The sequence below is a fragment of the Sarcophilus harrisii genome, chromosome 1 (assembly GCF_902635505.1).
Source record: "Sarcophilus harrisii chromosome 1, mSarHar1.11, whole genome shotgun sequence".
Taxonomy (NCBI): Eukaryota; Metazoa; Chordata; class Mammalia; order Dasyuromorphia; family Dasyuridae; genus Sarcophilus; species Sarcophilus harrisii.
In genome coordinates, this window is record NC_045426.1 from 505807956 (window position 1) to 505828515 (window position 20560).

General features: G+C 35.3%; 1 long non-coding RNA gene across 1 annotated transcript; it reads left to right on the forward strand.

Annotated features, from left to right (window-relative positions):
- Positions 1–582: 582 nt before the first annotated feature.
- On the forward strand, positions 583–19929 carry LOC116421320. The gene is made up of 4 exons (XR_004231642.1): positions 583–774; positions 1631–1890; positions 16608–16657; positions 19819–19929. It is a non-coding gene; the product is annotated as an uncharacterized LOC116421320 (long non-coding RNA).
- Positions 19930–20560: the final 631 nt, after the last annotated feature.

Genomic DNA, 20560 nt, shown 5'->3' on the forward strand with positions numbered 1-20560 from the left:
ATAATATCAGTGTAATACAAACATGGGGAAACCTTGAAAACAGAGAGAGTGTAGAAACAGAGAGAATGCTTTTAAGTTGGGGGACAGTATATGGAGAGAGAAAGAAATTCCTACTCTCCTTGGGCACTGTATATGACATTACATGTTCCTAAACTACAAAGCCTCTTGTGGAGAGGTGTTCAAACACCATGGTCTCAGCTGTATTCCGGTCATTCATAATCTGAGTCTTGTAGTTGATAGGGACTCCAGTTATCCAATTTAAGCCATAACTAAATAAGAATTACCTCTATAACACCCCCTGTACATGTTTATATACAGAGAGATCTCAAATGATGAGTAGGTCTTTACCTGTTTTAGCGAGACATACTACTTTTAGACATTTTAGGACATGTTAGAAAATGTTTCTTACATTGAGCTAAAATCTGCTTTTTTTCAACTTGAATCCCTTTGAGGTCAAACAAATATTTGAACCATTTTCCTACGTTTGTCTTTCAAACATTTCACAAATATAGGATCTCAGGATGTAGGATAATCCTAGAGCTTATCCAGTCAACCCATACCTGAACTGCCATAACTAATGAATTGTCATTTGGTCTCTTTTTACATCCAGAAGCGGCTCACTAGTTTAGATTGTCACTTGCCATCACCATACAGAAGTTTGCCTAAGCATAGAATGAAGGAGATCAATGAATGTCTGAAAACAATAGGATGTTATCCAATCCTTGGTTCCTGTTTTACATAAGAAAGATATTTCCTGACAAATGCAGTCAGAAGGTATGACGCAGGAAATCAGATTGTTATTTGCAGATTTCACTTTGGTCAGGAGACATTAGAGTCTATAAAACCATATTTCTTGGATGCAGACTTTCTAGAATTAGGTTCATCTTCAGCAGGGTAGTGGGTGACTGGAGAAGGAGAGCATCTTGAACAGGGAAAAAGAATATTCTTGTGAGTCTTCTCGAGAATTATTCTGACAACTACTGTCAACTGATTTCAGGAACTTTCCTGAAAGAAATCAGATGGGAGAGCAAAGATGGAGTAGAAAACTGCCTTAATTTCTATCTTAGGGCTAGCATGCTTTTGGAGCTTGAACTAAATTTCAGTATTTATTATTGAGATGTAAAGGAAATATTGAGGGTTGTTTTGAACAAGTACAAAACTCACCTACTAGATACACGATAAAGGAAGATAGAGAAAGTGGGAGAAGTCAGTAACTCTATTTATAAATTTTTGATTCTTGACCTTAGCTTCTAGTTTTGTGTCAATCAAACAACTTGACAGTGAAGGAAACATAATTATATAAGCTCTTACACAGGTGTAGAGGAATTTTTGCCTGCCTGAACTTTTGTAGATGAATTTTCAGTGCCTGAAAAGAGTTTGGGGAATGTAAATTCATAATCAAGAATTTAACTGTAGTTTAGAGGAATTTTAGAACCCAAGTCAGTTAATTTTCTAGGAACAAAGGCCTTTAATTTTTGGCAATCCTTAGAAGAAAGTAAAACAATTTTACCCTGGATATTTCATCTGCTGGCTTCCAAGTTAGGTGTGGTGGCTCATACATCCAAATTAGACTTGCTGGTTCATAGACCCAGAATAATGACTAAAAGATTATTATTCTATTTATCTCAAGGAGAGGCTTTCCAGTTACTGTACCCAAGAAGATGATAACAGAGATTAATAGCACTGAAGATATTAAACACTTATGGGTGGTAGCAAAGAGCAAGCAGCACAATTATGCTGAGTAGAAGCAATGGTGTGCTTGGTCAACATTGTCAAGAGATGGTGAAACTGAAGAAGAATGAAAACTGAAAAAAGGCAACAGAATTTAGCAGAAAGTCCTTTGAGCATGACAAGGTGCTTCCCAGACTCTGAAGACCTCCAGTGATGGTGGTGAGTATATTTTAAGTCAGTCTATTCCATTTTGGGTGTAGATTTAAATCGGGGGAAATCTCTGTAAATTTCTCACAGTTTCTGGAACCAACATTTGGGGATTAATCAAAAAACATCCAAAATTTCTTGCATACAATATTACTTCAAATATATAAAAATCTATGTTGTTTCCACAAGCCTCTTCTCTAGGTAGGTTTTCTCCATTTCCTACAGCCATTTTCATGTGGCATTAATTTCAATCTTCTCACCATACTAAGTCACTTTTCACAAGTTACCTTCCTTGATGTCTTCCAAAAAAGTCGCACCTAGAACTGAACTCATTCCTCCAAGTAATGATATAACTGAAGATAATACTATCATCAGTCTTATATAGTCAGGTCAGTTTTTGAGTTTTTTCATAGGATACTCTTGATTTACATGCATCCTGTTACGTGGAGGGCAGTTAGGTGACACAGTGGATAGAGTGCCAGATTTAAAGTCAGGAAGACCCATATTCCTGAGTTCAAATATAGCTTTACACATTTATTACCTGTGTGACTCTGGACAACCTCATTTAATCTTGCTTGCTTCTGTTTTCTCATTTCCTCTTCTTTTTCTTTCTGTTTGTTTCTGTCTGTCTCTTACTCTCATTTTCTTCTGATCCTCCCCAAAAGGGAAATACTATTTGCCTGACTTTAGTTCTGCTGTCTGTCTCTCATTCTCCACAAATGATTCCCAAAGTGATTGTGAGTCCTCTGAAAGGTTCAGATCATTCCAAATATCTTCCTTAAGTCTCCCAATCACTATTTTTGAAAATAATAAATGGCATTTATGAAGGACTTGAAATAGTTACAAAGCATTTTTCTCATGTCCTTGATTCATGAGTTATGTAGCTTAAGTATTAATATTAATGTTTTACAAATGAAGAAAGTGAGTCTTTGACAGGCTGGAATTTAGTCATGAATATATAGATAGTAAAGATCAGAGACAAGGTTCAGATTCATGACTCCAGATCCATTGTTATATCCATTATATTGTTCTAAAATTCAAGGAAAGATCAAGAGGTACATGTCTTGGGCACAATGAGGGCAGAAGGTTATCTTAAGAAAACACGGTTTTTGAGCCAAGATTTAATTCTTATAATACAAAGGGTTGAAGTTTTTTTTTTTACACTTTTGTAGTATTTTATTTATTTATTGTTTATTTGTGTGCATTTAATTTAGAATTCTATTAACAGCTCCTTTTGAAATGTTGAAAATGTAAAGGAACCAGTACTTGGTGCAAAGAGAGAGTTCCTGAGTTAACTAGGTGAGGTGCCATAACTGTGGCAGCCACTGGATGGTGATCTAATCCCTGAAGTACCATCTGGATTAGCTAAAATCATGCTAATAACCTAAGTAGAATTCTGGAATCTTTTTCAGTACCTCTGTATATGTTGGGATAGTAGCTGTTTCACCATTAAAAACTCTAAACTTTTCTTTGAAGACGCACCTAGAGACAGTAATTCAATGCAATGGCCACGGGTTCAGAAAAACCTGAGTTCAAATATAGCTTCAAGCCTTTGCAAACTATGTGATACTAGGCAAGTTATATCCCAGAAATCCTGTCTGCCTTGGTTTTCTCAGTTGTAAAATGGTAAATGTTAATTTGTAAAAATGTAAAATTGTAAAGCCTATGTCCTGTGGTTCTTGTCAGAATCAATGAGACAATAGTTAATAAATCTATTTTTTTAAAAATTTTTAACAGTGCCTGGCACATAGTAGGTGCAAAATAAATGCTTATTTTCTTTTTCCCTTCCTTCCTTGGTTCCTATATTCCCTACCCACCTCCCAAATTCTTAATCTTCTGACTTGAAAGGATAACTTAATCATTAGATTAGATTAGAGTACAGTTACTTAAAAAAAGGAAAAAGGAAAAATCTCACATTATAGCCTACCAAACATGAATAAACCCTTTACTTGAATTTGTCTGTCTTTACTACCATTCTTTTCTTTTTATACTTTCTCTTATTTTCATCACTGATCCAAACAGAGAACAAAAAGCTTTCATACCAAGCAATGCTTCGATTCATGGTCACAAGGAGGTGAGCTGGAAAAGAGTGGTTGATCCACCTTTATTCCATTCACTCCCATTTCATTTGTCTAGCCAATGATAATTATCCACTGACTATAATAGTGATGGGATTTACTTCTTTGCTAACCACCTTTTTTGAAGTCTGAAGTCCTTGGAGGCTGGATACCAGAAACTCTGAGGTCACATGTGGTTCCCTCTCCCTATCTTCTAAAAGCTTGTTTTATCTGCAATTCTCCTCCCCTTTGCACAATTCAGTGTATAAATACCACCAGAGGAACCCTATTCAAACCTAAGGAGTGACCCCCATGAATACATGTCACAAGTTTAAATTTCCTGGAATTTCTGACCTCTGAGCTCTTTCTTTTAAACATTGAGATGCTCTTTTCAACTATACCTCAAGTAGTGTATACTACTCTTGCACTTAGTACTAAGATAATTTATCTTAATCCCTTAAAGGCCCCACACTTCCCAAAATGATAACAGTGTAAAGGAGAAACATACCCTCATAATAGGAGATTATAATAAGAATGTTATATACACACTACACATGAGAAGAAAACAGAAAAATTAGAAAATGGTGATTTGAACTTCAAGAACTTTTTTTTTCCTTGGTCAGCACTGACCCCTCTGTATGAGCCTGGAAACATTTTTTAAATCCCTGGGTTTGGACTTTCTTGAAGTAATATTGACAAGCTAATAATTCTCAGATGGTCTCTGAGCTCTCATCCAATTTTGAGATTCTGAAATTCTATTATTCTATAACTGGTTCTATAAAATGACAGTTTTAGATGAGACAACATTAGAGGGAAAGGTAATTTTTATAATAATCACATTGAAATATGAAACCATTTCTGAGCAGCCAAGATTCAGATTATAAAGATTTTAAAAACAGGTTTTTATAGAAACCTGGGATTATAGTAGGCAATCATGGGGAGCCAGCTGGACTGGAATGGATAGAGCTGCCTGAATAGTTAATGGATCCAAAATGTGGGAACTTCACATAACAAGATTTCTAGGGTTTGTTAGAGAACAGGACCTGCTGTCTCAAGAATGAGCAAAGAACATAGAAACATCCTAGAAGGATGATGGGGTAAAGGGGGTACTTCTTTTATTCTCAAGAATTTCCTAATTTCTAGTTTAGGATTTAGAAAGAAGTAATAATTTTCAAATGAACCTAGTTGTTATTTCCCTAATATCTATAACTGTCATAGGGGAAGTAAGGCTTTGTCTTAAGACCAACATATAGGAACGCTTCCTCCATGGAGGAAAGATTTCATCCTGAAAGGGTCTAGAGCAGGACTTCTTAAACTTTTTTTCACTAGCAACCCCTTTTCATCCTAGAAATTTTTATGTGCCCCTGGGCATATAGATATATAAAATAGGTATATGAAATAAAACATCTAAAGATAAAAATCATAATTTCATATTTCCCACATTCAGATATAAGATCTCATATAGGGTTGGAAACCACAGTTTAAGAAGCTGGGTTCCTGTACTTAATACTTCACAGTTTCCTGTCAGTCTAGCCCCCAGTCACTATTGACCATGATGACTTCCTTTCCCTGGGGCCCACAATAAGGATCCCAGGCCGGAGTCTTTGTGGGAAAGCTCAATACCTTGGCTGAAGTGACAGCATTCATGACTGTCCTGTCTCCTGCACTACTTTTGCTTCCCACAAAATACTGCTTTTGTTCCAGGTGAAAGAATATCTAATGGCTTTTTTATTTTTTCTTTAAAAATCGATTCTCCCCACTAGGGAAAATATAATCTCTTTCCTCAAAGAAAAAAAAATCAATGGGGAAGTGCTGAGCTTTAATGAAACATTTAGAAGGAGAAGGGACAATTTGAAAAAGAGTAGATGTTTGGGTTCAGGAGACTGTCCTTCAGCAGATCCAAGATTAGGGTATCTAATATTAATAGTGACTTGGAAGTTGTAGAAATTGAGGCAAGAATTTAAAACTTATAAACAATTTCATTCATCATTTGCTTTTTTCCCCCTTTTTGTTTCCTAGAAATAGATAGGTGGAGCAATAAAGTTAGTGTCCTTTAGTAAACAGGATTTCTTAAGGATCAGGGCAGGACCCTCATAAGTGAACTCTTTCTATCAAGCCCTTAAACTTTCTCTAATATATTTAATAACCCATCTGAAGAATAAGCATGTTCTGAGAATCAGCACTGTGGATGGGCATGATGCAATGAGATATAGTAGAAAGAGCTTCTAGAGTCAAAACAACTAGTTGCAGTCCTAACTTAGCTATTTACTGCTAATCACTCTGAGTGAAGATACATCTGGGCATCCTTTCCAGAGGCAGTGATTTAGGATAATAGATCATAGAAGCAGAGCTGGAAGTAGCTTCAAAAGTCATCAAGTCCAACTTTTCATTTTATGGATGAAGAAACTAAGACTTGTAGAAGTTAAATGAGTTTCCTCCTATAATGCTTCACTAATTGTCTTAAAAGGAGGGGAAGATCCTAACCTTCTTGGACGAGTCATGCCATTACAATTTTGTCTGAGGAAATTAGTTATCCACTAACTAAGTTAGTTAGTGGTTAGAGAGCTGGCTCTGGAGGCAGGATAACCTAAATTCAAATCTGGCTAGGTGACTCTGGGCAAGTCACTTAAAACTGTTTCCCTCAATTTCCTCATCTGTAAAATGAGCTGGAGAAGGAAATGGCAAACTTCTCCAATACTTTATCAAAAAAAACCCAAATGAGCTCATAAAGAGATGGAAACAATTAAAATGCCTGAACACAATTCTACAACCTTTATTTTCTAACTATCCACTCCTGCTAGATTTCTGGAATATTTCTACTTTGAAGACAAATCTCTACTGATGTTTGTAAACTATTAACATACTCTTGCATCACTGTACCCTCTGCATCTTAGTGATTTGGAACCCTTGGTTATTGTATCTATTTCCTTCCTCATTCCCAGACTCCTCAATCCTGCTGCCCCTCATTTCCCATTTTAAAGTTACTTACTCTTTCCTCTACTCTGCAAAATGTCATAGGCAACAAACTTGCTTTTATATTAAGAACTGTCCTTTTTCATTCTATCTTCTTGTACTCCCTAGTATGAATTCCCTTTTGATGATATAGCCTTCCTGTCCACCCTTTCCAGCATTAATTATACTCTCATTCATTTCACTGACTCATTGATCATGGCTAGGGGGTTGGGGTACTTGCTCCATGCTCTCCCTCTACCACCATCACCATCACTCAGTAACCTCTCTACTTTTGAGATTCATTGAATCCATATTTATCACCTAGTCAAGATTGGTGAAGTTGGAGGAACTCATGAAAATTTTTTGATGTACAAATTTATTGTACATAAACCCAACTGGGCCTCATTGTGGCAAGCCAGTCTTATTATATTTTGCTAATTAATTCTCTATCCTCCTAACCTCAGTGGTTTTTCAAAATATTTTTATCCCTCTTCAAATTTCCCATGGTTCTTCTTCCTTCTCAGCTGAAAAAAAAGACAATAGACTGAGAGCTTCCTCTTCTTCTCTCTTCCTTGTTCTACATCACTCATATAGATGCCTTCTCCTACAATCTCCTCCTTTATTCTTGTCTCCTATGAAGATGTTATCTTTCTTCTTGTCAAAATATGCCCCTCTGCATGCACAAATCATTATATTACATCCTGTTCTCTATAGCAGATTGTCTTTTGTATGATCTCTACTCTTCCACTAATTTTCTCTTTCCCCTACTATTAGTTGCTTCCCTTTTGCTTACAAACAAGTCCATTCCTCCTCCATTCTCAAAAGGCTGTCATTTGGTGCATTAACACCCACTATTGTGTCATATCTTTCCTCCTTTTCACAAATAAACTCTAAATAAGACTGTTTTCAATGCCTTTACTCCCTGACCTCTCATTCTTATCTTAATACTCTGCATTCTGACCTTAAACCCTATCATTTAACTGAAACTGTTCTCTTCCAGATTGCCAAAGATATATTAGTGGCCAGGCTTAATGGTATTTTCCCAGTCTTCCTCTTTTTTTCCCCTTTCTCCATCTTCTGGCACTACTGAGCACACACTTCTTCATATCCCTTTCTCACTAGGTTTTCATGGCATTGCTGTCTCCTGGTCCTTCTCTTACCACCTGTGTGATTGATCCTTCTCAGGATCTTTTACTAGATCTTCATCTAGGTCAACTCTGCTAACAACGAGGTCTCTCAAAGCTCTGTAGTTGGTCTTCTTTTCATCTTCCTCTATGCTAGTGGTTGTCAAATTTTTGTTCTCAATATCTTTATACTATTAAAAATTATTGAGGATCTGTCCAAAGAGTTTTTGTTTATGTGCATTATATTTATAGTCATTTACCATATTAGAAATAAAAACTACTTTTGAATTTGTAGATTCTTTGAAAGGGTTTCAGAGACCCCCGGATTCTTTGGATAACACTGCTATAAATAGTTTTATTTAGTAGTACAACTGTAGTAATATCTTCTGTCATGGCTTCAATGATCATATGATATGATTCTTGGATCTATTTATCTGACCATAACCTCTTTGCTAAACACTAGTCTTTCACCTCTTTTGGGAGCTGCAATCTCTAAGCTGATTGTAAAGCCCAGCACTGAGATCAAATGTGCACAGCACTCATGTAGGAACAATATTTCCTTCTATGATTCTCATTAGTGGACTACTATTTCCTATATTATTTATAATTGGCTTGATTACAGCACTAAAAAATTATCTAAAAAAAAATCTGGTGACAAGGGAATTTGGGCAAGTTAACTAGAAATGATTCCACATGCATATTCTGTCCTAATAAAACTAATCTCTCACTGAGACAAATGATAAAGCAGAGAACACCATGGAAAACATTGTCACTATGGGAGAGAATCCAAAGATCTAGTAAATAATGGTGTTTACCAATTTAGATTTAGAAAAGATTAGTATAGCTAGGAACCAAAAGATGGTTAAAGTAGAACTAGAAATTGCCCTAAATGCCTATGTATACAGTTCCAAGTCAGGGAAATAGAGGAATCAAACAATCCATAGAATTGACAAAGAAGACATAAGTAAATTTACAAAATTCACTGACATTTAATCTTGTACAACATTTATCTTTTCATTATTAGCTTCATGGAATGTAATCAATAATTAACACTTAACCATAAAAAACTTACTCAAATATTAAATGTCAAATGAAGTAATATAAAGGTCAATAAGTCAGATACATGTCTGAAGACTCTGTTGACCTAAAGAAAACTATATGATCATGATAAATATAAAAATGAAGCCTGAAGGAGCCCCAGAGAAGTGGGAGCATCACTTCCATCAGTTCCTCACTCAAACTACCCCACAACTCCTGTCTTGCTTTGACTCCGACCCTACTCCTCCTGCTCAGCTCCCTGGACCCCCTGCAGAGGCTGGACCCCTGCATATCTCAAGCTATCCATTGGAAATCTTAAACTGTGTGCTATGGAGACATCTTAAATTCAATATGTCCAAAATTAAATTCTTTATCTTCTCCTAAAATTCTCCCTTCTTCCTAAATTTTTTATTACTATTACAATTCCATCATATTAGCAATAGAGTGCCATCATCCTTTCAATCACCCTAAAAACTTAGGAATCATCCTCTACTTCTCACACTTTTTCTTACCCCCATATCCAATCCATTGCCAATTTCCATCAGTTCTACCTTCATGGTATGATTCGGCTGATGCTGTCACCTCTCAGGGACAGATTCTTGTCACTGCATCTATAATCCACCTGCCACTTAGCTGTTAAATTTATTTTCTTAAAGTGCTGACTTGATCATGTAATGTCCTTGATCATATCACAGACTATTCCTTCTACCTCTTACACACATCTCATCCTGTATTAAATATTAAATAAACTCCAGTGGCTCTTTATTGCTTCCAACACTGTGCATATATGCATGTAAGTATACATGGACATATGTATATGCACACACATATATATCCTTTGTCTTTTAAAGCATTTAATTTGCCCTACCCTTATCTTTTTAGTCTTCTTATACCATACGCCTCCCTCCTCTGCCAACATACATGCACATACTACCCACTGACTTCTTGCCTTTTTCACACAAAATACTCTGATTTTTGATTTGGGGCATTTTCCCTAGAAGCCCCTCACATCTGAAATTCTCTTAATCTCTGTCTTCTGGCTTCCTTGACTTTTTTTCAGGTCCCAGATACAATCTTCTACAAGAAGTCTCTTCCAGTCCTCCTTAATCTTAGTGCCGTCCCTCTGGAACCAATCCCAATTTATGCTGTATATATTTTGTTTGTACATGGTTATTTGCATGTTTTTTCTCTAATCCTAATAGACATTGGGCTCCTTGAGGGCAAAGTTTTTTTTGCCTTTTTATCTACAGAATTTAAAACAATGTTGGGTACATATTAGACACTAAATAAAGGCTTTTTTTTTTTTACTTGATTTGCCCAAAATTCCATAGGTAGAAGTTAACAGAACCAGGATTCACTATGCCAAGGACTATGTTTTAAATTCAGTAATTTTCCCATTGCATCAGAGAGTGCTGGGTTTAGGCTTAAGAAGGCCTAGGTTTGACTGTCACCTCAGCTATATAATAACTGGTGACTAGGAAAGTCATTGAACTTCTACAAGCTTTATTTCATTATCTGTACAATTGGAATGATTTGAAAAGCAAATGAGATGAAGCAGATGAAGCACTTTCCAGATCTTTTCATGCTATATAATGTGAAGTATAATTATGATCTATGTCCCCAGAGATTGACCAAAATATTTTGCAGAAGTGGCCTTTAGAATGGGACTTGATTATTCAAGGGAATTTTATATAGGAGTGTGCCTACGCTAATTTGTTTACAAGTGAGGGACTAGAGAGTAAAAACAATGTGATGGGTATATACACTTCCTTTGGGTATCTTGTGAAGTTAGCTCATCAAGATTTTTCCTTTATTTCTCCTTCTTTGGCATTTAACAACTGTTTAGTCAACCCCCAAATGTGATGTACCTCACTTTATATTAAAGGTTATTTTTTGAAAAATTGTATGCAAATCAAATTGAAGTTCAAATGCATTGCGAGAAATTTGTTATTTAGGAAAGCTGATTCTTAATCTTCTCTAAAATAAAGATATCTTCTCATTAGATAATTTAGTCAACAAGCATTTTAAGTATTCACTGTGCCAGGAATTGTATTAAGTTACAAAGAAAGATAACAACAAATAAATGAACAGTAAGCAAGTAAACAGAGTCCTGCTCTCAAGGAAATGCCAATCTAATGGATTTTTGTATATGCTATGATAATTACTGCTAAAATAGCCTTGTTACAAGAGGAAATGAGGTTAGGCTGGCACAATCAGCTCTTGGTTAGGCTATGTTGACTCTTTGTATTCTTTATTTGTTTGCCAAACACCTTTTTATTGATCTATATCAGAATTTTTATTGAATCAAGTCAAGCCTACAGTTTGCAGACTCTTTCATCTTTAGATATATTTGTATGATATCCTTTTCCAATTTTGTGGTACCCTTTCTGCTTTCCAAAAGCTTTTGAAATGTTGACAATGGATATCACATTCCTATTTTCTACCTACTTGCTATCTTTGTGACCTTGAATAATCTAACCTCTTTGGGCTTAGCTCCTCAATGATAAAACCTCTGAAGCAGAGGCCTGAGTTGTATTGCTGGCTGAGCCATTTCATAACTATATGACCTTTAAATATGGGTTTTTTTGACTTTCTTGGATCATTCTTCTACAAAGACCAAATGTATTCTAGTTCCTTAGAGTTCCATGATTATGATTTTAACATTAATTAACAAAACCTCAGAGTTAGAAGGTATCTAAGAGACCCCCTAGTTCAACTCATAACACACATCCAACAATGTGTCATCCAGTCTTAAAATAAAGATGTTTGCCCATAGGAAATTTATCATCACCCTATTCCTTGTTAGATTCAATTGTTGGAAAATATTTCCTTTCACCAAACCTGAATCTGCCTCTTTGAACCATCTTTTCATTTCTCCTAATTGTTCCCTTTTAGGTTAGATTAAGGAAAGAAGAATAAAGCTAATTCTTTTCTCTGAAAGTCTTTCAATATATGAACCCATCTATCACTGCTGCTTCCTTTGTGGTCTAGCAAATGAGATAATATATGTAAAGTACTTTATAAGCCTTAAAGGGATATATAATTATGACAATAATAACAATAATCATTATATATAATAAATTATATTAATATAGCATATAACAATATATAATATAAAATATAGATACCATATCATATGATAATGCATTATATAATATAATATAAAAATAATAATCATTATTTTCTCCCCATTTAATATGCATACATCTTCTCTTCTTCTAAGCTACCCCATTTACTGCCAATCTTACTCCAAGTTTCTGTAGGCAATTTTTTAAGGCATGGCTCCCTAATTTTTTCACTTTCCTTAGACACATTCTAGCTTGTTAATATCTTTCCTAAATAAATGATGGCACTGAGAACTAAATACAAAATTCCATATGTGATGTGAGAAGGCCAGAGCATGGCAAGACTATCAACTATCTTTTTCTGGATGTCATGCTTCTTACATTGGATTTGGATTCTCTAGTGAGCAGAGCTCTGGGAAGGCCTAATCAGGATGCTGCAATATTTCTGGCCTTTCCTAGACTCTGAAATTGTGTTTATTTTTATGGTATTTGTCACAGAGTAGCAGACAGAGCACACTTGGAGGTGTCTCTGAACTTAGGAAAGGGATAGTCTTCTTTAAGCATCTTTCCAGCAAGCTATAGTAAGTTGGAAGCAAAGGTTGGCAGTGTCTTGATTGCAAGGGCCAGGGCTGCAAAAACATAGGCAGATATTACCATCAAAAAGTTATTTTCCTTAAGGAATTCAAAAGCACCCATTATCCTTCACAACAACTTTTGATTAGCAACAAATGGAGAAATACGATGGTGAATGAAGCCAAGAGAATAGAAGTCAGGAAGCTGCTCAGGCCCAGAGTGGGACCATGGCCAGTGATTCAGAGATACAGGAACTCCTACCAGCAGAAGGAGGGAAGCTGCAGCCAGTGAAAATAAATTTACACACTGCATGGGTGTGTAAATTGGAAGTCAGGGATTCCTGTGTCATTAGTCCCTTAGATGAAGGAAGCCAGACTACTGCCTAGAGTAAAACAAAAGAAAAAATAGATGTGCACAATTCCTGTGACTGTGCTAAGACTAAGGGCTCTTTTCCTTGGGTTATTTTCACCAGAGTTTGGAAAGTTGGGTACCTTGGGATAAATTGTTCACTTGAGTTTAATAGTAGTGGTTTACATTTATATGAGAAGCATGCATTATATGAGAAGCTCTGGGGCATGATGGGGAGGAAGCTAGCCTCCAAACCAGAAAATCTAGGTTTAGAGATCACCTCTGACCACATACTTGCTCTGGGACCCAGAGAAAGTAATTCTGGGAAACTCTCTGACTGTAAATTATAGAAGCTAAAGACCTGCACCAGTGGAGGGAGGTTTCTCACCTGGGAGTTCCTTATGCCTGTGATGGTAAAATGGGGCTCTGAAAAGTGACTTCCCCATTTACATAGGTGGTAAATAGCAGAAGTGGAATTTAAACCCAGCACTGTCTTACTTCAAATCCAGCATTTTTTCCACTATACTATTGTGATAAAAGTATTTCTATAACAATTAAGTGCTATACAGCTCTCTTTGTGGTAGCAAAGAATTGGAAATTGATGGGTTCCCCATTAGATGGGGAATTGGTGAACAAATTGTGGTATATGAATATAATGAATACTATTGTTCTGTTAGAAGTGATGAGCAGACAGATTTCAGAAAAAACCTGGAAAAACTTACATGAACTGATCCTGAATGAAGTGAACAGAACTTGCAGAACTAGAATAGCAAGAATATGTGAATGATCAACTTTGATAGACTTAGTTCTTCTCAGCAATAAAGTGGGTTAAGAAAATTTCAAGACATTCAATTACAGAAAATGTTATTCATATCCAGAGAAAGAGCTGTGGAGTCTAAATGTAGATCAAAGCATACTATTTTCACTTCTTTTTTTTCTTTTTTTCTTGTTTTTCCCTTTTGTTCTGATCCTTCTTTAACAAAATTATTGATGTGGAAATATGTTTAATATAGTTGTACATATATAACCTACATCAAATTGCTTGCCCTATTGGGGAGGGGGAATGGAAAAGAGGAATAGAGAAAATGAAATTTAAATCTTATAAAAGTAAATATTGAAAGCTATCTTTACATGTAATTGGAAAAAAAAATAAAATACTTAAGTTGAAAAGCAACAAAAACACTCCTGGTTAAGTAATATGTAAATGTGAGCTATTATTTTATTAACAATTATCTCATTTGGTGCTTACAAATTTAGGGTAGTGCAACATTATTGCATCCATTTTAAGTTGAAACTAAAGAGCAATTAAATTTGATGAGCATATTAAGTGTCTATTTTGCATAAGAAGATGAAAAATGGCATCTTCCCTGTGCTTATATTCCCTCCTAAATTTTCCCTTCCTCCAGTTTGTCAATTAATTCAGTCAACAAGTTTTTATTAGGTAGTTATTGTGTGCCAGGCACTGTGCTAAATGTTATAAAGACTTCCCCCCCTCAAAAAAAGGAAAAGATAAAAAAAATGGTTTCTTCTTTTCAAGGTGCTCACAGCACTAATCTCTTCATATGTTTGTTGGGGAAGTCATTTTGCTACTCCTGATGTTATTTCCTTATTTGTAAAATGAGGTAATTGGAGTAAATGGCCCAAAGTGTCCTCCCACTTAACACAGGTACTACAATGACTGTGAGTCTCTGGTTAGGCATGTGACACATCAGACTTTGACTTCAGGAAGATTCTTTTGGCAATTGCATAAAGAAGAGAGAAATTAGAATCTTGGAAATCAGGAGAGTGTTGTAATGGAATTAGGCAAGAGATGACAAAGGTCTGAACCCAAGTAGAACTCAATTCTCATGGGGGAGATGTTTTGCAAATATACACACACATGCACAGAGAAAATATGTAAAGAGTCTGTCAGATTGAAGCTCTAGATCTTCTAGCCCTAGATTCACAATCTTAGAGTTGTCTTTGTCTTGATTCTTAAATATCTCTCATTCCATCTTTCCTCCATTCTCAATGTCTAATCAGCTGTTAAATCTTACAGTTTTCCCCTATGATGTACAGATCTTGTGTGTACATAACTGTGTATTTACATTTTTTATCCCATTAGAATATGAACTATTTAAAGTAGATAACTTTTTTCTTTCTTTTTTTTTTTTTTAGTTTTTATATTCATGACATTGCTTCCAGTTTCTCCCCTCTTTACCTTTATGGCGATTCTAGACATGAACTCCTTTGCTTTTCTCCTTTTGAATCAAAACTACTTTTTCCAGAATTTTCTCTAATTCCTTCTAATGCAGTATTTATTGTTTTTCAGTCATTTTTTGATTGTTTACTATTCTTTGCGATTCTATTTGATTTTCTTGGTAGAGATACTGGAGTGGTTTGCCATTTCCTTCTCCAGTTCATTTTACTGATGAGAAAACTGAGGTAGAAAAGTTTAAATGATTAGCCCAGGATCAGTGTCAAAGGCTAGATTTGAAATCAGGTTTTCCTTTCTCTTAGGCCCCACTTTGCTACTTTGTTGCACTATATGTTTCAACTTAAGTGGTCTCTATACAATTCCCTAAATCTGGCATTCCATCTCCACTTTATATAGACAGGTCTTCCTACACTGGAATATACTCCTCATTATTATGTATGATGTCATGGATAGAGAGCTAGAAAACGTCAGAATTAGGAGATTAAATCTTGCCTCTGATATGTGATGGTTGTGTGATCCCAGATACATAACAATCTCTCAGAGGTTCACACACCTCATTTGTAAAATGTTGCATTAGATAGTTATGGTAACAGTATTTTGTAAACCTTAAAGACTTAAAGCATTGTATAAATGCATATTATTTTTGTCATGGTATCCCCAGGGCCTAACATAGCCTCTGCTACATAACAGGCACTTAATAAATACTTACAACTAGAAGGCACTAGAAGGTAGAGGATCAGGTAGTTTTCCACTTCTGGTTCTACCTTATTTTTTCTCTAGGAAAATGAGGTGTAAGTCTTTAGATGAAATGGGTATGAAACTGGCCACATGTAGTGGGTTTGAGCATTTCTGTTTTTCCCTAAAGAGTTTTGATCTCACCTAGTCTATTCTCAGCTATTTCATGATGAAGAAAAGTCATCAAGGCATTGTGACCACAAATTTATTTTATCCAAGAAAGTAGGAGCATGAAGAATAAGGAAAGAGGGAGGATTATGGTCAAATTATCCATTATAACACACTAGCTCTCCAGGTCCCCTACTTTTGGTGTGAACCAATTCATGTTTCAGTCATTAAGGAGGTGGACAGCAGAATACCAGTGTGTCTGGGGCCTGTGAGACTCATTTGGCATGTCCTAGCTTCCCCTTTTCCCTCTTCAAGGCACCGTATTATTGAAACCAAAGCCAGTGACTGAGTGAGTGGAGAAATCTGTCCCATGGAAATATCTGGTCCAGTTGGGAATGACAGGGAGAAGAGCTGATTAGTAAATTAATTTATAACACTGCCTGTGCTCACTCCAGAACAAGTCCCTTAATATAAATCAATAGGTTCTGCAAATGTGCACCACATGTTTTTTATCTGTCCTTGTCTCTTGCAGAGAAGTCAGGATTGCAGACACAGATGCTGAAGGTCATTTGGATTTGGCAGGTGGGTGGGGAGGAGGAAATGGGGGGAGGAAAGGGGGAGAAACATAGTGTGTGCTCACTCCAGTCAAGGAGCCAGCCAAGCTCCTTCCATTGCTCTGGGGTCTGGAAAATGGACAGAATGCCAGGCAATACCGTTCAATGATTAGACCTTCTAAACCCTTCTTTACTCACTGCAGACCTTGTTGGCTTCATGTCTAGTTCCCTCTTGATGTGGTAGCAACACCTTGAGCCTTCTACAAGAACTATGGAAAGAAGTCCTTGTTAGAACTGGGGTTGGAATTACCATCTATATTCCTTTTACTAACTTTGTGACTGTGATAAGATTTCTTCACTCCCTTGGGATTTAGTTGCTTCATTTGTTAAATAAGAACTTAGATGTCAGTTGTTTTTAAATTTTTTTTTTTATGTCCCAGACCTCTTGATAATCTATAGACTCCTTTCTCAGAATGATGTTTTTAAATGCATAAAATAAAACACATGCAATTTCAAGGAGAAACTAAATATGGTTATTAAATCCTTAAAAAATAATAAAACAAATTAATAGAATTCAGATTAAGAAACATGGGCTAATTATAAGTAAATTAGGGGAATGTAGAATATTTTGTCTATCACACTTAAGGATAAGGAAAGAATTTATGATCAAATAAGAGAGCATTATGGGATATGAAATAATGAATTTTACATAAAATTAGGAAGTTTTTGCATAAACAAAGTCAATAGTCAAGATTAGGGGGAAAGCAGAAAACTGGAAAAGTAGTTTTTCAATAAGTTTTTCTAACAAAGGTCTTATTTCTCAAATATATATATAGAACTAGGTCAAAATGATAAGAATAAAAATATTCCTCAATTGCTAAATGATTAAAGGATATAGACAGTCTGTTTTTAGGCAAAGAAATCAAAGCTACCTATAGTCAAAGGAAAATATGCCCTAAATCACTATTAATCAGAGAAATAAAAAATAAAATTAAAATATCTCTTACATATCAGATTGCCTAATATGACAGAAAATAAAAATGATAAATTTTAGAGAAGATGTAGAAAAATTGGAACACTAATATACTGTTTGTGGAGTGGGAAACTGATCCAACTATTCCAGAGAGAAATTTGCAACTATATCCAAATGGCTATAAAACTACCCAGTCCTTGATCTAGCAATACAGCAACTAGATCTGAACTGCAACGAGATCAAAAAAAAGGAAAAGGACCCATATGTACAAACATATTTATAACAACTCTTTTTGTGTTGGCAAAGAATTGAAACAGCTCATCATTTGGGGAATGATTGAACAAGTGATATATGATTGTGATAGAATATGATTGTGTTATAAGAAGTGATGAGCAGGATGCTTTCAAAAAAGTGGCAACATGCAAAGTTAAGTAAGCAGAACTGGAAGTACATTGTATACAATCACAATAATATTGCAAGGTAGTCAAATGTGAATTACTTAGCTATTCTGAAGGACATGTGTTGAAATGTTGTTCACCTCCAAAGAAAGAACTAATGGAATTTGAATGCAGATTGAAGCATACAGTTTTAAAACAAACTTTTAAAAATTATTCTTGTTTCTTTTGTCTTTATTCTCTTTTGCAGTGTAACTAATATGAAAATGTTTTGCATAGCTGCACGTGTATATTCTATTTCAAACTGACGTCTAAAGAGACAGAAGGAAGACAGGGAAAGAATATGGAATTCTTTAAAAAGGAAATGTTAAATTTTTTTGTTTACATTTAATTAAAAAAGTAAAAAATTAAAAATAAAACATTGCTAATTTAATGCTAAAAAAGAAAAAAAAAAGAACCCCAAACACAACACTGTATTAGAGGTTTGGTTAAAGTTACTTAAGGTATTGTAGAAGGTATATGAAAACTTACCTAGTTAGAAATGACAGCACACTATCCCATTTGGAGGACTGTTCCCCTACTGTTAATTAATAACTCACCAGAATGATGCTTCTTCAATAATTGTTGATTTCAAATCACTTTCATTTCTGATACTTTTACCATCCACTTCCACATTTCATGATATGAACCAAAATGAGCATATTTGCAAATGGAGATCTAACCTGGCAATACATTTTTCTCCATTTCAACATCAAGTGAAAGAAACTACCTAGGACTTCCTATTGTCTTTTTACATTCTAGTTTCCTGTAGTCTCCAAGATGTCAAAGTCATCAGTAACAATTGAGTTGTTGGCTAGAGCTAAAAAATATAAAATCTGCAGAAGCTTTTCTAATACTTTCCTGCAATATGTAGAAAAATGGGAAAGAGACAAGGAAGGGCTATTCATGCAAACTTTACATTTATAAGTAATTTCCCTCTTCATATTCAACTAACCTATGGACCCTACCTTTACCCAACAATCATATCTATATATGACAGCTTTTTATGGTGACTGCTAGAGCTGCAGGATGTCAGACCATCATTAGTAAATTTGTTAACTAGTTAAAGCAGGTATAGAATATTTCTTGGACACTAGAGTGATACTCTGTCTACCTTTGTGGAGTTGCCCCTCTCCTCCTTAGTACTTATGAGTTCAGAGAACCAATGTACCTGAGCTTATTCCTAGGTTCAATAGAAGATTAATTATATAAGAAAATATATGCCTCAAAGTACTCAGCTACAATGTTCTACCTCCCCCACAAAATCTCCTTAATTTTACTTATGGAATCTATATTCTACATGCCTACCTCAATCATGATGCCTAATTTATAATTTTCAAAAATTTACTTTCAATGGCCAAGTGATTTCTTAAAATGATCAGGTATATATAATCAAAGAAATCAGTGAAACAAAAGTCTTTCAAATAGGCTGTGGTGTACACAGCTCAAGTCATCATTCTTTCCCCATTCCACCCCTCCTCCTGACTAGTCTGGTGGGATAGAGAAATGTAAGAAAGGCTAAGAAATTGGAGGAGAGGGAAAGGAAATAGAAGGATAGGGTGAGTTTTAGAAGTAATTGGAGATTTCCTCAGTGAAGGAATAGAATGAAGAAAATGATGGGAGATGGATTCTTACCAAGGTAGCTGTGAAAGCCTGAAAGCTTCCAGTCCTCACTGATTTGGACCATTCTAGAATGTTTAGAATTTGCCCCACTCTGGGCCACTCTGCATCATACCTGTATTCTCTAACCTTTTCTCCCTCTGCTTCATCTGTCTCTTCTAGGTACTACACAGAGTGATCTCAATTCTCTGTCACAGACCCCCAGAGATCACAGAGAGCACTTTTCTTCCTTCTGATCAATCCTAAGGTAACCCCAACATAGAGTTCAAGAACTGGCTTCTCTCTCTACAAAAAATTCTAGTGTCAAAGGAAATAGAAACTGAAGATTCTGGGAAGTGGTTACTTCCAATCATTTCTTACCTCCCTTGAAATTCCTTTATCCTCTGTCCCAGACACTTTCAATCAGTCTTAGCAAACCAGGTTACAAATAGATATGGTACTATAATGTACACATCAACATACATGTAAAACATATATGCATATGCATTATAATGCAATACAAATATACACATATACCTCTATGAACATACACCATATTAGAATATACTTGTGGTTTCACTTTTGTAAGAAACTCTTAAGATGAAATTTCCTCTAAATATCTATCTACTCTTTCTCCACAACTTAATCTTCAAGAGTTTCCCAGAGCACTGAGAGGTCAACTGATATACTCAGGATCATTCAACCAGTATGCGTCAGAGGCAAGACTTGAACCTGTTTTTATATCTATCTATCTTGATATTAAATATCGATACAGATATATATATATATATATATATACATATATAGATATGTATATAATATATACTATAAATATTATATAACACATGGCATGCATATATATGATATAAATATGTGGAAGATATATATTTTATAATATATAACATATATTAGAACATATTCAATA